The sequence below is a fragment of the Pristiophorus japonicus genome, chromosome 5 (assembly GCF_044704955.1).
Source record: "Pristiophorus japonicus isolate sPriJap1 chromosome 5, sPriJap1.hap1, whole genome shotgun sequence".
Taxonomy (NCBI): Eukaryota; Metazoa; Chordata; class Chondrichthyes; family Pristiophoridae; genus Pristiophorus; species Pristiophorus japonicus.
In genome coordinates, this window is record NC_091981.1 from 200,168,258 (window position 1) to 200,175,035 (window position 6,778).

General features: G+C 46.6%; 1 pseudogene; it reads left to right on the forward strand.

Annotated features, from left to right (window-relative positions):
* Nucleotides 1-816: 816 nt before the first annotated feature.
* On the forward strand, nt 817-6,411 carry LOC139264132 (sorting nexin-18-like; annotated as a pseudogene).
* Nucleotides 6,412-6,778: the final 367 nt, after the last annotated feature.

Consider the following 6,778-nt stretch of genomic DNA (forward strand, 5'->3'; position numbering starts at 1 on the left):
AACACATTGCTCAAAGTTGTCCATATATGAAGATGGAGTGTTTCTACTGCAAGAAAACTGGACATCCTGCGAAGGCATGCCGACTGAAGAGTAAACCAATTTTCAATGCTGGAGGTAGAAATCACCAGAGACTATATCACATTGAAGAGAAGCATCAGGATTAGGAGATTCTGGAGATATATGTCATCAGGAGCACGAGGGTATCTAACAACGATTCGCGATGTATCATCATCCAAGTAGATGTTGCAGGATCCAGGATACCCATGGAAATCAACACTGGTGCATCCATGAGCAACTGTAACTCATGTACCAGAATATCTCGACAAGTTGAGTAATCTTCCACTGGAGAAATTGAAGATAGAACTGCGAGGCTACTCAGGAGAGCAAATCTCTGTTGTAGGACGTATCACCATACTGGTGAAATACAAGGATCAGTTTTAGAGATTGCCTCCCATAATAGTGGCAGGAGACAAGCTAGCCTTGATAGACAGAAATCAGTTGTGGGATCACTGAAGTTGGATTGGAATGTGATTTTTTTGTGTGGAAACGACATTTGCATCGAAAGATGACATCATCAAGCCAGTGGCGTAACTAGAGGACGTTGGTCTTAATGCAAACATTAAAACATTTTTTTAAATCACATAACGCCAGGGAGGACCCTGCGAATGAGGGGGTCCGGGGAGCCGAAGAGGGAGTTTGGGGTCTGAGGGAGCCGGTGTTAGGGGGAGCTGGGACCGGTATGAGGGAGGGTTTATGGGGTGGGGGGTTACCGCGGAGTCCGGAAGCGGAGCTGAGCCGGGTGCGGACGGCAGGACTATGGTGCTCCAGGCTAGGACTCTGAATGATTTCCAGAGCGAGAATGTGGGTGAGATCTCGGTGCGGGAGGACGAGATGCTGACCGTATACAGCGAGCATGACATCAAGGGCTGGCTGGAGGGGGCCAACAGCCGCGGCCAGAGGGTCCTCATATGTGCAGATCCTGCTGGTGCCACCGAGCCCTCCACCTCCCGCTATGCCAACGTGCCGACCGGCGGCTATGACAGCCAGGCACCGCCTCAGCCTCAGCCCCCCAGCAGCTTCCCCCTGCTGGCCTGCCCGGCCACCATCACCTTTTGCCCCCCGCCTCTCACCCAAACGGGCGGTGGCGGCGACCTCGGGGAGCTGGTCCTGGCGGGGTTGCAGCACCAGGCGTTAGGCAGCGGTGATGGCGATGACTGCGATGACGACTGGGACGATAACTCGATGATGGCGGACAAGCCGCTGTCCGGGGGCGGCGGGAGCGGGGGAGGCGGTGGCGGGTTCTCCGATTTCGACGGGACGGGCCGTTATCGAGTGAGTACGGGGGCCGGCGGCTGGAATGTCGAGGGGTCGGTGTCCTCCTCCTCGGCCGCTGCCTCCTCCTCCAAGAGCACGGCCACAGTCAGCAGGAACCTCAACCGCTTCTCCATCTTCGCCAAGTAGGGCGGGGAGGGGTTCATCCTGGGCCAGGCGGCCGGCTTCGTCAAGGACAGCGACAAGATCTGCGTGGTGGCCGGTCCGCACGGCCCCGAGTGGCAGGAGAACTCTTACCCGTTCGCCTGCTCCATCAACGAGCCCACCAAGCAGACCAAGTTCAAGGGCATCAAGAGCTACATCTCATACCGCCTGGTGCCCAGCTACACCCAGTGCCCAGTCAACCTGCGCTACAAACACTTCAACTGGCTGTATGGCCAGCCGGTGGAGAAGTTCCCCATCATCTTGGTGCCCCATATCCCCGAGAAGCAAGCCACCGGCCGCTTCAAGGAGGACTTCATCTCCAAGCGGAAGAAAGGGCTGACCCTATGGATGAACCGAATGATGAGCCACCCGGTGCTGGCCCGCTGCGACGCCTTCCAGCACTTCCTCACCTGCAACAACGAGAAGGCTTGGAAGCAGGGCAAGAGGAAAGCCGAGAAGGATGACATAGTGGGCAGCAACTTCTTCCTGACGCTCAGCACCCCGTAGAGCCCCCTCGACCTGCAGGAGGTGGAGAGCAGGGTCGATGGGTTCAAAACTTTCACCAAGAGGATGGACGAGAGCGCTTTCCAGCTGAACCACACCACCAACGAGTTCGCGAGGGCCCCAATGCCACTGCATTGGCTGCATTGGTGTAGTTACGCCGCTGCATCAAGCAGTATTCAAATTTGTTCCGCAAAACAGGCAGTTCGATCCAAGACTTCAAGGCGAGTGTCAAAGTGCAGAATGACATTAGACCAGTTTACTGCAAGCCACATCCCATACCATATGCACTCAAGGAGAAAGTTGGGCCAGAACTCAAAAGACTAGAAACTGCAAACAATTTCTCTAAGGTAGAAAAAGTGTTCTATTTTTCATATATTGATGAACTGCCGGTCACAGTTGAAGAGATTGGTAGAGCAACAAAACGTGACCCAATTATGTGAAAGCTGTATGATTACATAGAAAATGGCTGGCCAAAACAGATATCAGAGAAAGATATTCATCCATACTTCATTCATAGGATCGAATTATTAGTGGATAAAGATTGTATCATGTAGGGTGCAAAAGTGGTTATTCCAAATAAATTCAGTTCCAAATTGTTAGGAAATCTTTGTGACCAGCACCTGGGAATTTGCTTGACCAAGAGTTTTGCATACAGTTATTTATGGTGGCCAGGTTTAGATAAAGATATAGAGTACATCATTAGTCAGTGTACAACATGTCAATCGGTAAGCAAGAAACCACCATCTGTACCATTACAGTCATGGAAATGGCCTTCCAGGGTGTGGCAAAGGTTACTTGTAGATTTTGCTGAGCTAGAAGGACAACAATTGTTCATTGTGATTGATAGTCATGCGATGTGGGTAGAGGTGTTTCCGATGTAGAAAATAACAACAAGTAAAACACTGGACAATTTGCGAAGATTGTTTTCTTCATATGGCCTCCCAGAAGAAATTGTGTCTGATAATAGCTGCAATTTTGTTCAGAAGAATTTGCACAGTTCATGAGCAGAAACGGTGTGAAACATACCAAAGTTCCACCGTACAACTCTACTTCAAATAGTGTAGCAGAGCGCACAGTACAAATTGTAAAATGTGCCCTCATCAATCAAATGTTGGATCCAAATCCAAAGAAACAGCAGTTGTCGTTGGACCACAAACTGGCAAATTTTCTGATTACTTATCGTAATACTCCCCATACAACTACTGGTAGAAGACCAGCAGAGTTATTTCTCAAACAACAGCCATGAACCAGGTTCTCGTTGTTAAAGCCAAACTTGGCACAATCAGTAGAAATAATTAAGACAGAAAGAGAATCATGATAGAGGTAGAGTAAAAGAGAGAAGTGTGAAATTTAATCAGACATTTAGAGTGATGAACCATCACCTTAAATGGTTAAAGTGGTTACCAGGAAGAATGGTGAAGATATGTGGTCCTCGCACATATTTGATCAAGATGTTTGATTATGGAAAGGTTAGGTTTGTTCACATTGATCATATTTTACCTACAGATGTGGAAAGAATTGAAAGTTGGAATGATTTGATTATTTCTGATGAGTTAGATAGTATTGTTACAAGTAGAGCACCAGTAGCAAATCTTACATCTGATGTACTAGAAACAAGTCGAAGAGAATGTCAGAATTTAAGTCTGAATCCGAGTCAGGCAGACAAACAGTCTGAAGTTGTAGAGTTCAAATGTAGATCAACGGTTGCCCTAGGAGTAAAATTCTCCTCAGGCTCAGCCTAGAATGAGTCTAGGTTTGACACCACGTTTGGAAAGTTGTGTTCAAGAGCGAAGGTATCTTCTTCGAAACTGAAAACAAGTGGTTAATTTTGATTTGTAAATATGGAAACATAAGTCATATCTTTTGTTGTGTATACCATGTAAGTTATGTATGATTTTTTTTAATGATTACTTCTTCAATAAGGAGGGAGAAGTGTAATAGAGCTCCACCTATTGGACTACTGCTCCACCTATTGGATTATTCTGGTAATGCAACTACTGATGTAAATAATAAAGGATCATGTGGCAAGGTCACATGATGAGTTTTCAGTTAAGAGCCATCTTATGTGTGTGTGTGTGTTTGTTAGTGATGTCATAAGAATATATCACACCTATCTAATCTGCCAGACATCGTAAGCAGAACTTCAGCATTCCAATGGCCTGTTCTATGAAAATCCTTTATTGTATTGCTTTTCTCTGTCTGGATTGGTGTTGGCATCGCTGGGGCTAGACTTTCCATTACTGTGCAGATCATCCAAAAATGGGCGTTATTTCCAGTGTTGGCGTTTATTATGGGTTTTGAGATCGCCGGATTATCGTCCATTTTCACTTTCCACTTTATAAAATGGGCGTTACCGGGAGCGATGTGAAATGGGCGTTAGCGGTAAACTTTTTGTCCTTCGGCCGTAAAATGTCGGCGTCCATAGCAACGCCATGGCCACGTCATTTCCCATGTTTCAGGAGGTCAGGGGTCATCAATACATGCACAGAAGAGGAGAGAGAGAGAGAGAGAGCAGAGAGGAACTGAAAGCGTGGGTGTGTTGTGTGGTTGTTTGGTTGTTGTGGGAGGCAGGAAAAAGATTTAGCAGCAGTAAAAAGAATTGAGAGCTCAAATAACTTTGCTTGCACGGTGATTATGGCAAAAAAATATAATTAAAATGGAAGGCATGGAGGAGGCGAGACAGATAGGTGAGACAGCTCGGGTTAAATGGTTCATTCTCTGGTTGGCAACCAGTAACTAGTGGGGTACCGCAGGGATCAGTGCTGGAACCCCAACTATTTACAATCTATATTGACTTGGAAGAAGGGATTGAGTGTAGCGTAGCCAAGTTTGCTGATGATACAAAAATGGGAGGAAAAGCAATGTGTGAGGAGGACACAAAAAATCTTCAAAAGGACATAGACAGGCTAAGTGAGTGGGCAAAAATTTGGCAGATGGAGTATAATGTTGGAAAGTGTGAGGTCATGCACCTTGGCAGAAAAAATCAAAGAGCAAGTTATTATTTAATTGGAGAAAGATTGCAAAGTGCCGCAGTACAGTGCTGGGAGTACTTGTACATGAAACACAAAAGGATAATATGCAGGTACAGCAAGTGATCAGGAAGGCCAATGGTATCTTGGCCTTTATTGCAAAAGGGATGGAGTATAAAAGCAGGGAAGTCTTGCTACAGCTATATAAAGTATTGGTGAGGCCACACCTGGAATACTGCGTGCAGTTTTGGTTTCCATGTTTACGAAAGGATATACTTGCTTTGGAGGCAGTTCAGAGAAGGTTCACTAGGTTGATTCCGGGGATAAGGAAGTTGACTTATTAGGAAAGGTTGAGTAGATTGGGCCTCTACTCATTGAACTTCAGAAGAATGAGAGGTGATCTTATCGAAACGTATAAGATTATGAGGAGGCTTGACAAGGTGGATGCAGAGAGGATGTTTCCACTGATGGGGAAGACTAGAACTAGAGGGCATGATCTTAGAATAAGGGGCTGCCCATTTAAAACAGAGATGAGGAGAAATTTCTTCTCTCAGACGGTTGTAAATCTGTGGAATTCACTACCTCAGAGAGCTGTGGAAGTTGGGACATTGAATACATTTAAGACAGAAATAGACAGTTTCTTAAACGATAAGGGGTTATGGGGAGCGGGCGGGGAAGTGGAGCTGAGTCCATGATCAGATCAGCCATGATCTTATTGAATGGTGGAGCAGGCTCGAGGGGCCATATGGCCTCCTGTTCCTATTTCTTATGTTCTTATGAGACAGCGCGATTTGGAGGGTGAGGACGCTGGCGAGAGCAGTGAGGTTGGAGAGGAACTAGAAGTGGGAGGACGAAAACGAGCTCGGGGATTCTCCGTTGAGGCAAATGTCTCCCTCCTGCAGGAGGTGGAGTCAAGCTGGGGTCAATTGAGTGGGAAGCCCACCCCAAAGGTTTACCAGAAGATTTGGGCCGACATAGCCGAGGTGGTCTCGTCGGTGACGAGCAAGGTGCTTGAGGGCAACCAGTGCCGCAAGCGCTGGAACCACCTTGTCCGATCCGACAGTGTAAGTATTACATTTATTTACATTTACTTAGATATTTATATAATTTGAATTGTAAGTGTAATGAGTGATTAAAATCAAATGTGATGTCTTGCACTTAATCCGGGAACCTTTTACTCAAAGCTTGCATTCACTGTGTACATCTTGCATAGAAACATAGAAAATAGGTGTAGGAGTAGGCTATTCGGCCCTTCGAGCCTGCAACACCATTCAATAAGATCATGGCTGATCTTTAGGCAAATAATGATAATTATCATAATAATCATGATTACATGTGTTGTATCAGTCTCTGTGACTGATACGTATTAATGCTTGGTGATCACCAGACACCAGAGGGCATCGCGGTCGGAGGTCATCGGGCTGTACGCATGTGGCATGTGTGCTTTGTCACCTGTATATGAGCTGGGTGTCTTTGTCACATAGGTACTCTTGGGCTGGAATAAAGATGGATCAGGTTGCACCTAGTAAGTTTACAGTAACCAGACCCTGGAGCCATTACAATTGGCGACGAGGTAATTTAAGAACCTTCACATGCACAATGGGCACGGTTGGAATCCTGGAGAGATTCGTGGAGGGCGAGGATTGGGCGAATTTTGTCGACCGCCTGGATCAGTATTTTGTGGCCAATGGTATGGAGGCAGCGGCCTACGCAGTTAAGCGCAGGGCAGTTCTCCTCACTGTTTGTGGCGAAAAGTTACGGCCTCATGAATAATCTTCTTTCCCCTGTACGTCCGGCGGAAGTAGGGTACGAGGAATTGTGTACGTTGG